Genomic DNA, 20,333 nt, shown 5'->3' with positions numbered 1-20,333 from the left:
CAGACCATATTTTGCGCTCTCCTCTTTCACCCTCATTGAAAGGTTCTTTAATTCCTCTTCACTTTCTGCCATCAAGGTTGTGTCATCTGCATATCTGAGGTTGTTGATATTTCTTCCGGCAATCTTAATTCCGGCTTGGGATTCATCCAGCCCAGCCTTTCGCATGATGAATTCTGCATATAAGTTAAATAAGCAGGGAGACAATATACAGCCTTGCCGTACTCCTTTCCCAATTTGGAACCAATCAGTTGTTCCATATCCAGTTCTAACTGTAGCTTCTTGTCCCACATAGAGATTTCGCAGGAGACAGATGAGGTGATCAGGCACTCCCATTTCTTTAAGAACTTGCCATAGTTTGCTGTGGTCAACACAGTCAAAGGCTTTTGCATAGTCAATGAAGCAGAAGTAGATGTCTTTCTGGAACTCTCTGGCTTTCTCCATAATCCAGCGCATGTTTGCAATTTGGTCTCTGGTTCCTCTGCCTCTTCTAAATCCAGCTTGCACTTCTGGGAGTTCTCGGTCCACATACTGCTTGAGCCTTCCTTGTAGAATTTTAAGCATAACCTTGCTAGCATGTGAGATGAGTGAAATTGTGCGGTAGTTGGAGCATTCTTTGGCACTGCCTTTCTTTGGGATTGGAATGTAGACTGATCTTCTCCAATCCTCTGGCCACTGCTGAGTTTTCCAAACTTGCTGGCATATTGAGTGTAGCACCTTAACAGCATCATCTTTTAAAATTGGAATAGGTGGCAAAATTTGCAAAGGGGAAAAAAAAGATTCTGAAACTGAACCTTTTAAGAGATTTAAATTCTTAACATCAGATTTAAATTTTAACATCACAAATTCACAAGATGGTTCAAAATGATTTGTGCTGTCTGTCTTGATCCTGTTATTCAGGGCTTTTGATGGTATACCTTGTGAGGTCACCTTGCTTAGTCATCTTTGACACAGGGTTCTCTTCTCTCTCCACCCCCCTCCCTTTGGGATGCCTTGCACCCCTTGTCAGCACCTATTTGAGGTGTGCTAATGTCCAGAACCTCACCTTTTTAGATAACTTTAATTTTAAAAGGCCCTTAAAGGGTCCATTGTGCACCAGCTCCATTAAGCTCAAATAAGACCGGACTTGGTGCTTGTGTTTCTTTCAGTGCTGTTACATGTTACAACAGTCAAGACAGATCCTCATTTTTGCACCTCACAATTTTTAAAGGATGCTTACGTCTGTAAGCGTATGACCGACGGGGGAAAAAAAGTTGTGTGCAGTACACAAAACTTCTACAGTAAACCCCTTCATGAAAATGGAAGTTAGCAATTTGTGCAAACAGCTTTGCCTAGGGCGCAAAATAGCCTGGCACCAGCACTGAGAAGGTGCGTGAGAAACCCCCGCGAGGCGCGCTTGGGAAGCCTCGTTTTTCGCCGTGGTGAGAAGGACGGGGCACTGCTGCGCTTGGATCGGGCCCCTTCTCTCCCCCTGGCTGATAGATGGGGAGGCATGCCCCGCACTGGACCGCCCAAGGCCGGTCCCAAACAGGAACCAGCTCCGACATGGACTCTCCGCTGAAGGGGTTTTTGAAAAGCCTGGCAGTTCTCGCCTTTCTCCGCCAGGTGGAGGGAAAGGGTGGTCGGCAGCTGCTTCAGGAGCAACCTGCTCCCTTCCTTCTCCGTCTAGGCAAAGCTCCCCCATCCAGCGACCCACCCCGGCCTAGACAGCTTTCCTCTCCTCGGGGGCTGCTTGCTGGCCACCGGTACGGGCCACAATATTCGATTCCTGGCATGAAGATGGGTGGCTTTTCCCCCAGTTAGGTCCAGCGATCCTCCAGGATTGCTGCTGCTCCGCAGGTGTCGTGGACTGACTCATTAAAAAAATACCATAGGAAACTGCTGTATCCTGAGTCAGGACATTGCTCTATCTAGCTTTGGGTATACAGTGGTACCTCGGGTTACATAAGCTTCAGGTTACATACGCTTCAGGTTACAGACTCCGCTAACCCAGAAATAGTCCTTCAGGTTAAGAACTTTGCTTCAGGATAAGAACAGAAATCATGCTCTGGCGGCGCGGCGGCAGCAGGAGGCCCCATTAGCTAAAGTGGTGCTTCAGGTTAAGAACAGTTTCAGGTTAAGTACGGACCTCCGGAACGAATTAAGTACTTAACCCGAGGTACCACTGTACTGATAGGCAGCGACAATCCAGCGTTTCAGAAAGGGAGTTTTCCCCCAGCCCTGCCTAGAGATAAAATTACAGAATTGCAGAGTTGGAAGGGACTACTCCGCAAGGGTCATCTAGTCCAACCCCCTGCAAGGCAGGAAACTTTTTGTTCAACGTGGGGCACGAACCCACAACCCTGAGACTAAGTTTCTCATTAAGGTGCCACTGGGGATTGAATTTGGGATTTCTGCCTGCAGAGCACAGGTCCTCTGCCACTGAGCTATGGACTTTCCGGGCTCCTCCAGCCAACACTCTTTCCTTGCGCTAAGCTCAGGAGGCTGCCTGTTTTAACCAATTAGCTCTGCTTTTGCGTTTGCAAATTAGACCCGCTGTTGGAGCGAAAGAGGTTACAGCAGCTTCCCCCAACCCGGTGCCTTCCAGACACCCTTGTAGCCCATTACAACATCAGCTCCAGCCAGGGCACATGCCCATAATAATAATAATAATAATAATAATAATAATAATATTTTTTTATTTATACCCCGCCCATCTGGCTGGGTTTCCCCAGCCACTCTGGGCGGCTTCCAACCAAATATTAAAAACAATACAGCGTCAGACATTAAAAACTTCCCTAAACAGGGCCGCCTTCAGTTGTCTTTTAAAAGTCTGGTAGTTGTTTATTGTCTTGACATTGCTGGGAGGGCGTTCCACAGGGCAGGTGCCACTACTGAGAAGGCCCTCTGCCTGGTTCCCTGTAACCTCACTTCTCGCAGCGAGGGAACCGCCAGCACTGGACCTCAGTGTCCGGGCTGGATGATGGGCCATGACACTGGGTGATGGAAGTTGTCGTTCAACAACATCTGGAGGGCACCTGCTTGGGGAAGGCTGCATAAACCTCCCCGCTTTGCAAGTGAACCCCAACAGCAGCACACGAAATGCAAAAAGAAGGCAGAAGCAGCTCCGATTCCAGGAAGGCCTTCTGCCTCATTGATTATGACATAACTTTTCCAGTAAACTGCCAAAATTTAGCTGAAATTGAACACGAGGTTGAATTCCAGTCCGGGCCCCTCTTTGCCTGGGGTGTGGAAAGTAGAGTGGTATGAGGGCAGAGTCAACTTCCTTGAAGATGACTTTGGCCGACAAGTGAGGGGATGTTCCTCCAAGGGTTTGGGCCCCTGCCAAGGAGTCTTTGGTTGTGCCCAACAGGCAGGCAGGGACCAGCCGATCACTTGCAGCCAACTTGTCTCTAGTCAAAGATTGGCCTTTGTTGCTGCCCTTCCATCAAGGAGCCCAGGTTATGGCTACCAGTTTCCCCCCCCCAACAAATCTGGGGACACTTCTTTCTTTCTTTCTTTCTTTCTTTTGAAGCTGAGTAGCAACAGGGAATCAGTAGTGGGGATGTTGAGGCAAAAGACCCTGGGCCCAAGCAAACATGCATATTGTATAAAGGTGCAAAGCCCTTCTTTCGCATCCTGTGAAACATAAATGTGCAGAGTTTTTTTAAAAACTGGGCAACGGTGCGCCTCCCGTCCGTGACTCCCGAGCCTTCCCTGATCTCCTTCCCCCTTCCCCCTCTGTTCTGACAGACCAGGGGAGGCTCGGGAGTCACAGGCGGGTGGACATTGCCCAGGAGGGGCCAACCTGGTAGTGCAGTTGGCGCTGGCTGTCTTCAGGAGCTTCTCGCTGCTGTGACGCAGGAAAAATGGCGGGTGCCACGGCAGCTAGCAGCTCCTGGAGCCAGCCAGAGCCAACTGCGCTAACAGGCTAGCTCCGGGCTGCTGAGGCTGCCGCTGCCACGATTCCCATTTCAAACCAGTTTTGGGCAATAATATTGATATATCGCCCGGCCCTAATCAGAATAGCCTGCTAGATGCCCAATGGCCCATCTGGTCCTCTTCTCACAGTGGCCAGCAAGATGCCGCAATGAGAAAACGGCAAGCAGGATCCAAGCATGAGAGCGCTCTCTCTTCCTGTGGTTTCCAGCAACTGGAATTCAGAAGCATTTAGAAGAAGAAGAAGAAGAGTTTGGATTTGATATCCCGCCTTTCACTCCCCTTCAGGAGTCTCAAAGCGGCTAACATTCTCCTTTCCCTTCCTCCCCCACAACAAACACTCTGTGAGGTGTGTGGGGCTGAGAGACTTCAGAGAAGTGTGACTGGCCCAAGGTCACCCAGCAGCTGCATGTGGAGGAGCGGAGACGCGAACCCGGTTTCCCAGATTACGTGACTACCGCTCTTAACCACTACACCACACTGGCTCTCTTTACTGCCTCCGACTGTGGAGGCAGAGCGTAGCCATCATGGCTACTAGTCATCGATAGCCCCTTCCTCCGCGAATTTGCCTGATCCTCTTTTAAAGCACGGCACACACCATGTAGGCCAGTGGCTAAGGCCAAAGGCCAAGGCTGACATCTCAAGGAGACCAGGAGGGGAATGTCTGCATGTGTTGTTTTTGAAATCCTGTAAGTTATGGCGACATCTGCATGTACGCCATACCTTTAAAGTACCTGTGCACACCAGAAGAGAGAGAAGAAAATGATGGAATGGTAGTTCCCCCTTGTGGAACAACATTTACCAGCACCCTTAACAAACTATAGTTCCCAGGATTCGCTGAGAGGGAGAATGCTATTGTGTGTACAGTGTGAGGCAAATAAAGAAACGGTGAAATAAAACTTTGTAAATGTGTTATCTTGATGTCTCCTGAAAGTCTTCAGTGTTAAATGCAAATTAGATGCCAATAATAATAATAATAATAATGGCTTCTGACTCGCCATTTGGTAGAGAGGAAGCTGGACTAGATGGGTCCCCTTTGGCCTGATCCTGCTGCTTCTGCTTCAGGGCTCTTTTGGGGCTCTTCTAAGTATATGAGGTAATTTCTCTCAATATTCTACTGCCTCATAAAATTTATGGATAAAGAAACAGCAAGGTGAAAATAACAACACAAAACAAACCTACTGTGCTGGAAGTTTTTGTTTTTTGGGGCGGTGTTTAAAAAAAGTTGTTTGAGGGGAATTGAAGGGAAGATGGGAAGATGGGGAAAGAGGAAAGCAGAACTGGGTTTTTTTTACGGGGGGGGGGGAGAGAGAATATGCGCTTAGCTCATAAACTGAGAATCCTGACCAAGTCTTCCTTTCAGAGAGAGAGGACTCAAAATCTTCAAAAGAGCACGTTTTTATAAATAATAATCTTGTCACACAATTGCCCCATTGAAATATGAGAACCACCCCACCAAATAAGGTTTAAAAAATGACTCGATAGTATCTTGCAATGGCCTTGCTAGTAATCACACCATGATGCATTGTTATAAACCGGCAGCATGTGTCATGTATTTCCCCCAAATAGAGAGATATCAATGGACTCTTTCACATTTCTGAGTTCGAGGGGGGGGGGTGGAGTGAAGAAGACCTCTTAACTGTTACCAGAGACTGGATCGACACCAAGGAAAGGAGCCTGAATGAGAATAGAAATCAAATATTTATCTGCTGAAGCAACTCTGGGACTTAACCCAGGACATGCCTGCAAGGCTTTGGAGAGGATTTTTCTCTGCCGAGAAGTCTGTGGCAAAGCTCCCATTGAGTCCAGAGTGAACTACAGTCACCCATTATTCATGCGGAGCTTCTTGTCATCACAATCAGCAGTAGTTGATAGTAACAATATAGGCAGCTGCTTTACATGGAGTCAGACCACTGGTCCATGTAGCTGAATACTGCCTTCACAGATTGACAGCTGCTCTGTAGGGTTTCAGGCAGAGATTCTTTCCTCAGCCTTACCTAGAGATGCTGTCAGGGACTGAACCTCCTAAAGCAGCTGTTCTTATCACTGCAGCCCTTTCCGAAGGTAGCAGGTGTACATTTTTTCTATATGGATTAGCAGGGAGTACCCAGGAATTTGCAGAAACCAAAATACTGTACAGTAGTAGTAATACAGTGGTACCTCAGGTTATATACGCTTCAGGTTAGATACACTTCAGGTTACAGACTCCACTAACCCAGAAATAGTGCTTCAGGTTAAGAACTTTGCTTCAGGATAAGAACAGAAATTGTGCTCCGGCGGCGTGGCAGCAGCAGGAGGCCCCATTAGCTAAAGTGGTGCTTTAGGTTAAGAACAGTTTCACTTTAAGTACGGACCTCCGGAACAAATTAAGTACTTAACGCGAGGTACCACTGTAATAATAATTGTGGTTTTTAAATGGATCTCATAATTGGTGAGTTTGGCTCCATCCAACCAAAAATGAGGCAAAGTCATACCAAAGTCCTGTTTCGGTCTGTCATCTTGATTCAAAATGGTGCCCATCATCCGAATGCCAACGAGGACATTTGCCCCCGCCTGGTTTTACAAGCTTGGATACAATATTTTGAGAAGAGTCTGAATCCGTTCTAGAACAAATGGGCGGACAGACAAACAAACCACTCTCCAAAAGATTTAGTAGATAGAAAAGTGTCTATATGTCAGGGTCTGCCCAAGACATTTTGGCACCTGAGGTAGGCCTCAAAATGGCGTCCTCCCTCCCCACCAGGGAAGAAGGGGAATAAAGATTTACATTAGGATCAGCTACCCCTGTCGATCCTGCCGTCTGAAGCGATTGCCTCACCTTGCCTCATGGGTGAGATGGTGAGGCATCTGATCAAGATCTGCATTATGAGGCATCTGATCAAGATCTGCATTTTAAAATGAGCTTAAAAATATATATATTTGTAAATGTTTTGTATCTCTCATGCCAGGCAGAAACCAGCTGGGTGCTTTGGCAGATGTTTATCTTCCTAAACAGGGCCCCACTGATCTATAAGCAGGAGACGAGCGCCTCAGGGTTGTAAAAGGAAATTACAGGCTGGGAGCAAAAGGTCACACTGACCATACAAATTACAGAATACAATCAAGCTGCAAAAACCCAAATTAAGATTAAGAGTTTGTAAATAGTAAGTTTTATTGTTTAACAGAAGACTCAAATCATATTTTCATAAGGTTAAAAAGGGCAAGAGCTAATAGAAACAGCAGCTGGCTAGGGAAAGAAGGGTTGTAAACCGAAAGTGTTTTTATTAAGTTCCTTTTCTTTTAAAAATCTATATATGTTATGTATGAAATATATTGGCTTAAATGTAATTATGCAAAGGATTTAGAAAGTAAGAAATGTTAGATTCTTATGTTAGATTCTTATTTCATTTATGGTGTGTGAGAAGGTGAACCCAAGATCTCTGTTTAAGATAAAAATTTAAAACCATGCACCATCTGTTTTAGCCATCTGTTTTGCAGTGAATAGGGCAATAGGGCAAAGATGATCTGATAATTAAGGTGCCTTGTTGAGGCAAATGTAAGATATATGGCTACTTGTTTGCCATTTATAGATAGAAGGAAATATAGCTCTTTGTCTCCCATAAAAGGTAATAGGAAATGGGTGTATCTTTCATGATTGGTTCTAGCAAACAGCCAATAGGAATTTCAACCAGGCTGATTGGACAGAGGCAGCCAAAGGAGGAGCAAGGGGGCTGGGCTGAGGAAATATAAGTGCTGGCCATCAGGGCTGGAGTGGGCAGAGCTTTGGTAACCATATACCACTGTGTCTCTCATTTATTTGTCTGACAAATAAATTATTATTTTAATTTCTCTATTGCTGCGTTGAATATTTCATTCCAGCTAAGCGTTAACCACAAGCAGGGTGCTACAATGGCAAAAAGGACCACAAGAATTAGATAAATCTTAATAATGTCACTCGTAATAATGTCACTTCCATATTTCCAAAAAGACTTCCTTCCCTCTCTCCTTTCAAGGGTCTGTGAATGCAGAGTCCTGTTGCATTTCCAAACCACTCTTCACATCCTTTAGTAGCCTTCCCCCTCCCCCTCCAAAATATTAACAGATCATGCCTGACTTTCCCTCTCTTCAGAAAGTGCCTCAAGACTGGGTTGTTTATGCATGCAGAACATTGCATAATTCCGTTAATCCCATCTTCGGATTTAATTAGAGGCCCCTCTCTGCTTTTGTGTGCTTTCATTTTAAAAACACTTTCTCTTCTCTTTCTCCATTTCCTGCCTTCCAGTTTTACGACTGAGCCATTTGCAAACCTGTGGGGCCACGTTTGACTCTCCTCCTTTGTCACCGTCCCCCCAATACCACACAGCTCTGGCCTTCTTCCTCGAAAGAGCAAAGGGGAGAAAAGGGGGAGCCATGGCACAACAATTTCTGGAGGGACACATGCGGAAACACACACTCAAACTCCCCAGCCCTGTATGAAGGTATCTTTAAAGGTACCGTATCTTATTTCAAGGCCTTGTGTCGCACTGAGGCTGGCGCAACAGCTGCAGCTCCTTCCTGGAGAGAAAAAACCTGGCCATCATTTGGTGCCATATTGTCTGCACTTCTAAACGGCCTCGGTCCAGTATACCTGAAGGAGTGTCTCCACCCCCATCGTTCTGCCCGGACACTGAGGTCCAGCGCCAAGGGCCTTCTGGCGGCTCCCTCACTGCGAGAAGCCAAGTTACAGGGAACCAGGCAGAGGGCCTTCTCAGTGGTGGCACCCGCCCTGTGGAACGCCCTCCCACCAGATGTCAAAGAGAAAAACAGCTACCAAACTTTTAGAAGACATCTGAAGGCAGCCCTGTTTAGGGAAGCTTTTAATGTTTAACAGACCACTGTATTTTAATACTTTGTTGGAAGCCGCCCAGAGTGGCTGGGGAAGCCCAGCCAGATGGGTGGGGTATAAATAAATTATTATTATTATTATTATTATTATTATTATTATTATTATTATTATACAATTGTCATGCCTGGGGCTGCCTCTGAAGACTGTACAAAGCACAAGAGGTCTTCCAAAATGCAGTAGGGATTGCTGGCTGGGACTGGAGGGGACAGAGTCTGCCTTGCCAGTATGAACACAGCTGCTCCCTTCAGCTCCCAGTCCTTTAATGCTGGCTTTAGCCTGAAACCCAGGGACCTTGCAGACTACCTTCTCCCAGATTGACACATCCAAGCACTCAGATCATCCTCAGAGGTTCCTCTCCTTCCTGAGAGGGGCAGCCCACCTCTCAGAGATGCTGTAGCAGTGGGGGTCCTGCACCACCAGGAAGGGGTTAATCTCAAACAAGCAGCCTAGGACCCATGTACTTACAGGACCGCCTCTCCTGGTATGCCCTGCAGAGGACCTTAAGGTCCACAAATGACAACATTTTGGAGGTCCCAAGTCGCAAGTTGGTTAGATTGGTCTCAACTAGGGCCAGGGCCTTTTCAGTACTGGCCCCGACTTGGTGGAACGCTCTGTCACAAGAGACTAGGGCCCTGCGGGATTTGATATCTTTCCACAGGGCCTGCAAGACAGAGCTGTTCTGCCTGGGCTTTGGTTTGGACTCAGTCTGACCTTTATGTTTCCCTCCCCTTATGGTTTTGATCTACGGGCTACTATTAAAATGAGGCTGCATTTTAAATTGCATTTTAACCTGTACAGTGGTACCTCTGGTTGCGGATGGGATCCGTTCCGGAGGCCCGTTCGCAACATGAAAAGAGCGCAACCTGAAGCGCCGTATCTGCACAGGTGCGTGGCACGATTTGGCGCTTGTGCGCATGTGCAAAGTGCAATTTAGCGCTTCTGCGCATGCACAAGCAGTGAAACCTGGAAGTAACCCTTTCTGGTACTTCCGGGTCACTGCGGGACATAACCTGAAAGAACGTAACATGAAGCAAACGTAACATGAGGTATGACTGTATTTTAAATTGGTTTCCCCCCGCTATTATGTTTTTACTGGTGTTAGCCGTCCTGAGCCTGGTGCTGGCCGGGGAGGGCAGGGTATAAATAAAATTTATTATTATTACTATTAATGACCTTTGAGGTGCCCTTCGACTTTGTGATTCTCCCTGGAAGCAGTGATCAGAGAGGAAGTCTTTGGGGTCGCAGTCCCTCAACTCTGGAGCAGAGGTTGAGGGCGGGGTAAAGGTCTTGTCTGGTGCTGAGTGTGACTTATTCTGTTCAACACCAGATGGAATGGTGGAGTTGGAAGGGACCCTAAGGGTCATCTAGTCCAACCCCCTGCAATCAGGAATCTCAACTAAAGCATCCATGACAGATGGCCATCCAACCTCTGCTTCAAAACTTCCAATGAAGGAGTCCATTCCCCTGACAAACAGCTTACTGTCAAAAAGTTATTCCTGACGTTCAGTCAGCATCTCCTTTCTAGTCATTTGGATCCATTGGTTCGGGTCTTCACCTCTGGGGCAAGAGAAAACAAGCTTGCTCCGTCTTCCATGTGATAGCCCTTGAGATTTTTGATGATGGCTATCATATCTCCTCTCAGTCTCCTCTTTGTCTCATAAGGCTTGGCTTCCAGACCCTTGATCATCTTGGTTGCCCTCCTCTGCACACCTTCCAGCTTGTTAATATGCTTCTTAAATTGTGCTGCCCGGATTGAACCAGACACATTATTCCAGGTGTGGTCTGGCCAAAGCAAAATAGAGCGCATCACATTGTAGACTCAAGTTAAGCTCATGTTAAGCTTGTCGTCTACTAAGACTCCTAGATGGAGACATTTTCATCTGCACAAGCCTTGGAGAGTTATCCATTCTCACGTTGCTTAACTCTGGAATTTTATCTGCTTCATCGTTTTCCATTTAGGACATTATCCCCCCCCCCCACTTCTGTTTTAAAATTATTTTTCCAATGCTGCTTTAGAAGCATTTTGGGCTGGAGATGAGCAGGATCTTAATTTCATTAAAGTTTTATATACATCCTGTTTTCCTTTTCATTTGTTTTTCTCCTGAGCACAAGGCACCTAAAGCAGCTCCAGGCAGAAACTGCCTCAAGCCATCAGACTTCCCAGATAGGAAGGTCAGCAGTAAATTATCAGGGCCACATCCATACCATACATTTAAAGCACATGTCTCAGATCCCGCCCCCCAAAAAATTATGGGAACTGTAGTTTATCCCACACAGAGCTACAATTCCCAGCACCCTTAACAGACCCCAGTACCCAGGATTCTTTGAGAGACTAAGCCATGTGATTTAAATGTATTGTCTACACCTTTTCCAACCTTGGGCCTCCAGGTGTTGTTGGACTACAACTCCCATCATCCCTAACCACTGGTCCCACTAGCTAGGGATGATGGGAATTGTAGTCCAACAACATCTGGGGTCCAGCTTGAGAAAGTCTGGTGTACACTGCCTGGCAGCGGCTCTCCAGGGTTTCAGACGGGGGCCTCTTTCAGCCAGACCTGGAGATGCTACCATTGGTGATCGTACCTGGAGCCTTCTGCACACAAAGCAGGTGTTCTGACATTGAGAGACTGCCCTGCCCCCTACTGGTCGGTTGGTGATATTGCCTCATTCCTTTGGCCCTGTGCAGATCTGAAATGTACATGTGGACATCATTACATTGGCAGTGGCCCTGTGTAGCTTGTGGGGATCGTTCGTAGCCATCATTTTTTGTTCTGGCATCTCACGATTCCCAGCAAAATAATGAACATTTTCTGGCCTTGGTGAGCTTCTAATGAGCCCTGGCTGAAAAACACAAAACAGTCTAACTGTCTCAAGAATCCCAGGAGTCCTTGGCATCTCCCCAAGGAGTGTGTGTGTGTGTGTGTGTGTGTGTGTGTGTGTGTGTGTGGTTTGTGTGTTCTAGCCTTCTAACTTCCTCTGCAATTTGGAAATTCCCCCCGTCACCCCCCCCGCCCCCATTCAGAGGGGAGAGAGAGAGAAAGAAAGAAAGAGATGTACCTTTGGTTTCAATTTTCTTGCAAAACCCCCTGTTTGAATCGTCTCCCTTTTTGCAAACTTGGAATGCTGAGGTTTGCGTTCCCAAGGAACAGATGGATGTTGCAAGCCTTGCTCCACTTCTCCCAGTGGTTTTACTTTGGAAATGTGTGAGATTTTGGGGGAGGCTGCTTTGGGTCCCTGCTGGGGTTGCTTTCTCACACTACTAGCCCACCACCGCCATCCGGTCCAGAACTGCCAACTAATAGTCCCCCTCACCCCATTTCAGGGAGGTCCCTGATGATAGTGTTGCTAAGCCTCTCGTATTCCACAGTTGCACTTGTGATAGGAATTTCGAGGTCTTAAAAGGTAAAGGGACCCCTGGCCATTAGTTCGTGTCGTGACCGACTCTGGGGTTGCGGCGCTCATCTCGCTTTATTGGCCGAGGGAGCCGGCGTTTGTCCACAGACAGCTTCTGGGTCATGTGGCCAGCATGATTAAGCCACTTCTGGTGAACCAGAGCAGCGTACGGAAACGCCGTTTACCTTCCCGCCGGAGCGGTACCTATTTATCTACTTGCACTTTGACATGCTTTTGAACTGCTAGGTTGGCAGGAGCAGGGACCGAGCAACGGGAGCTCACCCTGTTGCGGGGATTCGAACCGCCGACCTTATGATCAGCAAGTCCTAGCCTCTGTGGTTTAACCCACAGCGCCACCCGCAAACACTACAAATGTGGCCTTTGATATAGTGGTCAGGTAATCTCTGCAGGCGACATCACAGCACCGGCCTGTCCAAAGTGTAGTGGAGGTCTGTGACCACAGCTGTTCCTTCAAGAGGCTCTCTTCCTCCTCCCCTCCAACAAAGAGAAGCACCCTCAGCTTCATGGTTCACTGTAGCCTGGCCCTTTGAAGCCACAGGGAAGAAGATTTAAGTCCAATCTAGTCCAGCATCCTGTCCTTACAGTGGCTAACCAGATGGTTCAACGGCAAGCCCAGGAAGTAGGGCCTGAACACAGCAGTAGTGCTGGGAATCAACTCGTACTAAGGCACAGAGGAAGGCAAGTCAATGGGAGAGGAAGCCTGTTACAATGGTACCTCAGGTTAGATATGCTTCAGGTTACATACGCGTCAGGTTTCAGACTCCGCTAACCCAGAAATAGTGCTTCAGGTTAAGAACTTTGCTTCAGGATGAGAACAGAAATCGTGCTCTGGCAGCATGGCGGCAGCAGCAGGAGGCCCCATTAGCTAAAGTGGTGCTTCAGGTTAAGTACCGTTTCAGGTTAAGAACGGACCTCCGGAATGAATTAAGTACTTAACCCGAGGTACCACTGTATATATTCAGTGGTCTGTGTTTGCCTGAGGTTGAGTCTGATCTTCTGTGTTCTGATTCAATACATGTTGTCCAATCACAGAACATTTCAGGATTTGGGCCTCTGCCATTGGCCCTTGAACTCGTGAATCGTGAGTCGCAGTTTGGAAGTGTAGACAGCCAATAACGTTGGGAATGGGAGAGGCCCAGGCCTTCAGAAATGTATATAAGCAGTTGCTTTTCCTCTGTTTCCCAGTTATGTAGTTCAGTAAAGGTTCTTGCAGAGACATCACCTTGCCAACAAAGGTCCGTATAGTTAAAGCTATGGTTTTCCCAGTAGTGATGTATGGAAGTGAGAGCTGGACCATAAAGAAGGCTGATCGCCGAAGAATTGATGCTTTTAAATTATGGTCTGGAGGAGACTCTTGAGAGTCCCATGGACTGCAAGAAGATCAAACCTATCCATTCTTAAGGAACAGATAGGTAGCCGTGTTGGTCTGTCATAGTCAAAATAAAAAAATTCCTTCCAGTAGCACCTTAAAGACCAACTAAGTTAGTTCTAACTTAGTTGGTCTTTAAGGTGCTACTGGAAGGAATTTTTTCATTCTTAAGGAAATCAGCCTTGAGTGCTCACTGGAAGGACAGATCCTGAAGCTGAGGCTCCAATACTTTGGCCATCTCATAAGAAGAGAAGACTCCCTGGAAAAGACCCTGATGTTGGGAAAGATTGAGGGCACAAGGAGAAGGGGATGACAGAGGACGAGATGGCTGGACAGTGTTCTCGAAGCTACCAGCATGAGTCTGACCAAACTGCGGGAGGCAGTGGAAGACAGGAGTGTCTGGCGTGCTCTGGTCCATGGGGTCACGAAGAGTCGGACATGACTAAACGACTAAACAGCAACAACAAAGGTTCTTGCTGTTATCACTGTGCCTTGCCTCATGGGAACCCACCTACACTTCAAAGCCCCCCTCTTCCCATCACCCTGTCCCATTTCAAAACATCTTCTCTGTAGTGCTGAACTGAGCACAGGAAGAGGCAGGATTTGGCTTGGAATGGGGAGGCTTCACCCTGCTTCCACCCGGTAACCCTTTCTTGAGAAGTGGCCCACCTGGTCAAGTGATCTTACCAAGGAAGGAGATGGGACCTCAGGTTGCCCCAAGTGTCCTTAGCTGGTCTCCACTTTGCTTGCCTTCTGAACTGAGAGCTCCAAGGGGTCCAGCTCAGACTTGTTGCAAAGAAACCGGTTATTTCCTAGCCCCGACCCTGCGCTCCGCTGCTTTTCTTTGATGCATAAGATTTCTTACTGCCCCACCTGCTTGCCACCAGGACGCGGGCAGGTTACAACAATGTTGTATGCGCCTGTAAAAACAGAGAAAGCGGGAACATTTGTATTAAGGAGCAAAACCGTTCAAGTCAGAAGAGCTTACATTTCACAGGAGAAGGGTGGGTGCGTTAAAACAGAAATACTTCAGCTGTCAAAAGCCCAGGTTGAAAAGGTGAGCCTCTAGCAAACATGTACAGTGAAGATGGTAGTTGCAGCTCTGTGGGGAGGGAGCCCCACAGTTTAGGAGCTGCTTCTCCCAGGCCCCCAACCTCCACAGTTCTGAGGGCAGCAGAACTGTCAGGAGGGTGCTTTCAGTACCAGAGAAGATCAACAGGAATGGAGACAGTACCATATATTTGGGGCCCGAGTTGCTTAATGTGAACACTTTGATTTGGGCCTAGAGTCAAATTCGGAAACTATTTTGTTCCCCCTCAGCAGAATCTCACTCTTCCTCCCCACCCCCCAATAGGAGAACAGCCCCCACCCCTTGTCAGCGTAGCATCTTTCCACGTAGTTGGGCTTCCTTCTGTTCAAATTACCGGCTTACAATAAAGCTAAGGTAAAGGTAAAGGGACCCCTGACCATTAGGTCCAGTCGTGGACGACTCTGGGGTTGCAGCGCTCATCTCGCTTTATTGGCCGAGGGAGCTGGCGTACAGCTTCCGGGTCATGTGGCCAGCATGACTAAGCCACTTCTGGCGAACCAGAGCAGTACACGGAAATGCTGTTTACCTTCCCGCCAGAGCGGTACCTATTTATCTACTTGCGCTTTGAAGTGCTTTCGAACTGCTAGGTTGGCAGGAGCTGGGACTGAGCAATGGGAGATCACCCCATTGTGGGGATTCGAACCGCTGACCTTCTCATCGGCAAGTCCTAGGCTCTGTGGTTTAACCCACAGTGCCACCCGCGTCCCTTCCAATAAAGCTAGGTCACTCTCAATTCAGATCAAAATTACATTGGGGGAAAGCACACCAAAATGTAGTATTTCACAACAGCACCGTTCTGGGTTGTGCTTTCTAAACTAGCAGTGGGGACCAGAGTGAACAAGAAAGTGTGCCCAGCCTAAGTCTTCTTCTCAGTGGTCTTGCACCAATTCCCACCAGCTGAGGATCTGGATCCCGACCATATAAAGCACACATCCATACCCAAATTCAGGGTATGTGTCTGTTGAAGGAGATGGACGGGGAAGACAGGGGTCGCCCTAGATCTGCGTGAATCTCCCTTGGGATGAAAGAAGGAATTTGTTGGCTTGCAGATATCTCAGTGCTCCCGTTAAAACATCAGGCACTTGTAGTGATGGTGATGTTTCACAGACACTTCCAAGGATCTTTTCCCTATTAGAATGATTGCCTAGAGGCAATCCTGCTCATTTCCCAGAAGTGTTGCAAAACTTCCTCTTCGGCCACTAAGCAGCCTTTTAGGAGCCTGGTGGCTTTAACTGATTGTTCTCCACAAGGGGCTGGTTCCAGCTCTGGTGCGAGGCTCATGCTGGCACATTCCATCCTGCAGGGGTTAGCGGAAGTTCTTGAGCCCATCTTTGGACCAGTTCAGCATTAGCTGACTGGATAGCTCAGTTGGTTAGAGCATGGTGCCAATAATGCCAAGGTTGTAGGCTCAATCCCCAGATGGGACAACTGTGTATTGCTGCATTGTGGGGGGGGGGGGGTTGGACCAGATGTACCTTGGGGCAGTGGCGTAGCGTGGGGGTGCAGGGGGGCCGGCCGCACCGGGTGCAACATCTGGGGGTTAGGGGGCGCAAATCCACGGGTTAGGGGGCGCAAATTACTTGCCTTGCCCCGGGTGCTGACAACCCATGCTACGCCACTGCCTTGGGGTCCCTACCAACGCTACAATTCTACGATTCTGGTGGCAGAGTAATGCTGTGTACATCCAAGGAAGCTGGACACTGGAAAATTCAGGGCAGACTAAAGGAAGGACTTATTTATGAAGCACTGAGTTAAACTATGGCACTCGCTCCAGCAGGAAGCAGTGATAGTCCCCAACTTGGGTAGCTTGGAAAGAGGATTAAACAAATGCATGGATGGCTGGTATCCATGACGGCTGCACTCTGTCTCCACATCTGGAGGCAGTAAATGCTTCTGAATACCAGTTGCAGGAAACCACGGTGGGGAGAGAGTCTGCTCTTGAACTCAGGTCCTGCTTGCGGGTTTCCCATTGAGGCATCTGCTTGGCCACTGTGAGAACAGGAGGCTGGACTAGGTGGGCCCTCTTTGGCCTGATCCAGCAGGCTCTTCTTAAGTTCTTCATGTTAATAGTGTTACAAAAGTCGTGTGCCCGTCCCTCTCTCTGCTGAGCAGCGGCAAGAGCCCATGGGGTTCCTGGCACTCTCCCACAGTCTGTGGTCCTTTGGAAAACTGAGACATGGTGGAGACTGTTGCTTTTGTTGTTTAGTCGTTTAGTCGTGTCCGACTCTTCGTGACCCCCTGGACCAGAGCACGCCAGGCACTCCTGTCTTCCACTGCCTCCCACAGTTTGGTCAGACTCATGCTGGTAGCTTCGAGAACACTGTCCAACCATCTCGTCCTCTGCCGTCCCCTTCTCCTTGTGCCCTCCATCTTTCCCAACATCAGGGTCTTTTCCAGGGAGTCTTCTCTTCTCATGAGGTGGCCAAAGTCTTGGAGCCTCAGCTTCAGGATCTGTCCTTCCAGTGAGCACTCAGGGCTGATTTCCTTCAGAATGGATAGGTTTGATCTTCTTGCAGTCCATGGGACTCTCAAGAGTCTCCTCCAGCACCATAATTCAAAAGCATCAATTCTTCGGCGATCAGCCTTCTTTATGGTCCAGCTCTCATTTCCATACATCACTACTGGGAAAACCATAGCTTTAACAGACTGTTGCTAGTTTTAAGTAATAGGGTTTATTCACCTTTTTACACCTTCAGTCTGCATGGAGGGAGTCCAGATCTTACAGCATGGTCCTTTCAAGAGGCGCTTGTCCCCTACAGCAGTGCAGCCAGCCTTCAGCCAACCTACCCAAAATGGAGCCCAGTCTTTCTTCTTTCTTCTTCTTCCCAGAACACCCTGCTAAAAACTCTTTTCCTGTCACCCCACACCTTCCAAATCTCCAGTCTTTGTTCACACCTCAGGGCAAGGGTTTTTTTTTTGGGGGGGGGAGGACAGTTCTCTTGCACTGCCAGTGGCTCTCAATGGCCCTGTATTGTATTGTATTGTATTGTATTGTATTGTATTGTATTGTATTGTATTGTATTGTATTGTATTGTATTGTATTGTTTAATAGCACTGCCTTGGCTAGGTCCTTCTGCACAGGCTAGTCCAGGAATTCCTCTGCAGCTTGTGTTTCTCCCTTCAGATTCCCAATAATCAAAATAATTGATTGATTTCTAGGGTGTGGTCCCCCCGCCCCAGCAATTCATGACAATATAATAACAATGATTATATATGGAGAAAGGGGCTGGTGTGAAAGCAACAGGGAGAAGTTGGGGTGAGCACAGCCCCCCATCCTGCAAAGAATTAAACCCAGTCTGATGCCAGGAATACAGACATGGGTGTGGGTGGGCTATTGCTCCTTTTGGCGTCCTGCTGTTCACCTGGCTGGGCTCTTGATGGTCTTGCTGCAGGAAAGCTGACTTTGACTCTGCTTGCACCTAGGTGAATGTAACCCACATGGTTTTTGCACCTTACACGTGGCCAGTAATGGAGCTACAGCTAGGGAGAGATCGTCTGTGAACATGCAGCCAACAAAATAATACAAGAAACCTTTTTTAAAAATAATAAAAAATAGTTGATCGAAAACATTAGTTCAGCTCCGCAGAGCTGAGCTTCTTCGTTGTTATCCTCACGTGAACCGTGCCATTTCTTAAACTTAGGGAAGGGAAGAACTGGACCTCTGAAATAACGTTCCTTGGGATGTGAATATAAACACTGTTATGAAAAGCATTGTTGATTTAGGCCAACTGGGAGTCTTCTGGAGTCCAAAGTCAACACCATCTCACTGCAGCCCTCTTAACATCCGGGGGGTGGGGTAATCTGCAGACCCCCCTCTTCAGGATGAGGGCTGAGGCGAGTGGGGGAGCTCTGCCCTCTCTCTCTCACACACACATATATACACACTTTGGCATGGGTAGGCAAACTAAGGCCCGGGGGCCAGGTCCAGCCCAATCGCCTTCTAAATCTAGCCTGGGGACGGTCCAGGAATCAGCGTATTTCACATGAGTAGACTGTGTCCTTTTTATTTAAAATGCATCTCTGGGTTATTTGTGGGGCATAGGAATTTGTTCATTCCCCCCCCCAAATATAGTCTGGCCCCCCACAAGGTCTGAGGGACAGTGAACCGGCCCCCTGCTGAAAAAGTTTGCTGACCCCTGCTTCAAGGTAATGGATCTGTTATGTATTAAAATTAAGTTGCAGAGCTGTGTCCTTCGTCCATCTTTTCCACTATTCAACAGGATCACAGGCATTTCATGGACTCATAGAGTTGGAGGAATTTTAAGGGGGGGAAATCCCCCTCCCTCGAAATGTTAAAGTTGCATGTAACAGCTAGGATTCTATACGCACAGAAATGGAAGGAAGAAGTTCGAACCAAAAAAGAATGGATAATAAGTAAGATAATGGACTATGCAGAACTGGCTAGATTAACAGCAAAATTAACAGAATCTAATGATGAGTGTTTTATGGAAGAATGGATGCCATACTATATAAAGAAATATTATAGTATGTTGAACATGCAAGGAGGATTTGAACTATGAGCAACAGAATTAATCAGTTTATAATACTGTGCTTATGATTTAAATTATAGAAGATAGGGTGCAGCAGAAGGGGATAGACAACAACTCCATTGGAAAACGGGGTGGGGAGTCGATAAAAGGAAGAGAAAAGACGAAATTGTGATTTGATTGTAAATGTGAAAAATGCTGAAACTTAATATAACTGGAAAAAGAGAATTATAGAGTTGGAAGGGACCCTGAGGGTCATCTAGTCCAACCCCCTGTGACTGAGTTGTGCTACTGGTCTCCTTAGCTCCGGACCATGTGCCCTGATTGGCAGCTGTGGCTCTCCTGGGTCTTCCCCAAAGTCCTCCGTGGAGGTGCTGGGGGGCTGGACCCAGGACTTTTCTGCTCTGACACGGAGCTCTGCCCCTGCCCCCTTGCAGTCTTCCCCCGGTGACACCCGGAGGGCATCCCATTGGGGATGGCTGGCTTTCTTCCACCATGGCCTCTGTTCCTTCCCGGCTCTGTGAAAGGGCCGTGAAAGGTCTCTGACTCCAGGGGCACCGCCACAGAGGCACTTTGTTTCAGAGCAGCCCAGCTTCTCCACTCTCCCTTAATTAAAAGGAAAAGCGAGAGATCTGGCCAGCTGACTTACAACAATGTTCAAGGCAGGAGGAACACGGGGGGGGGGAGAGGAAAGAGAACATGCAACACATTAAGATGATGATCTTCAGGCTTCAGGCTTGGCAAACGTCCTGGAAATTCTTGGACTCTCTGACACTGTTTGCTGAGAGGCAAGACAGCCTTGACAGTCGCGGGTGGAGGAAGCAACACCCCCTACCAGAAATCCTACTCAATCTCAGCGGCCTGGGGCTGAGCATCGAGGAGGAAAAACAAGCTGGGGGGGGGCGTATTTAGACATCAGCAAGTTTCAGGATGCAAGAAGATTCAGTAAACCAAGAGATACTTCACTGAAGTATTCCTGGAAAAAGAGTTATCAGCTGCAGCTGCTACCACCAGATCACTAGAACTACAGTACATGTTTGGTTGGGGGAGGCAGTCCTTGCATCCAGTGAGCCTTCCTGCAAGTAGATCTCCCCACCTCTACCCACCCCTGCAAGAGCTGAATTTTTGGACTACAATGCCCATGCTGGCCGGGACTGATGGGAGTTGTAGCCTAACACATATGGAGGGCACCAG

Source organism: Podarcis vaucheri, assembly GCF_965113315.1.
Source record: "Podarcis vaucheri genome assembly, chromosome: 16".
NCBI lineage: Eukaryota > Metazoa > Chordata > Lepidosauria > Squamata > Lacertidae > Podarcis > Podarcis vaucheri.
The sequence above is the reverse complement of the archived record's forward strand: the minus strand, read 5'-3'. Positions refer to the sequence as shown.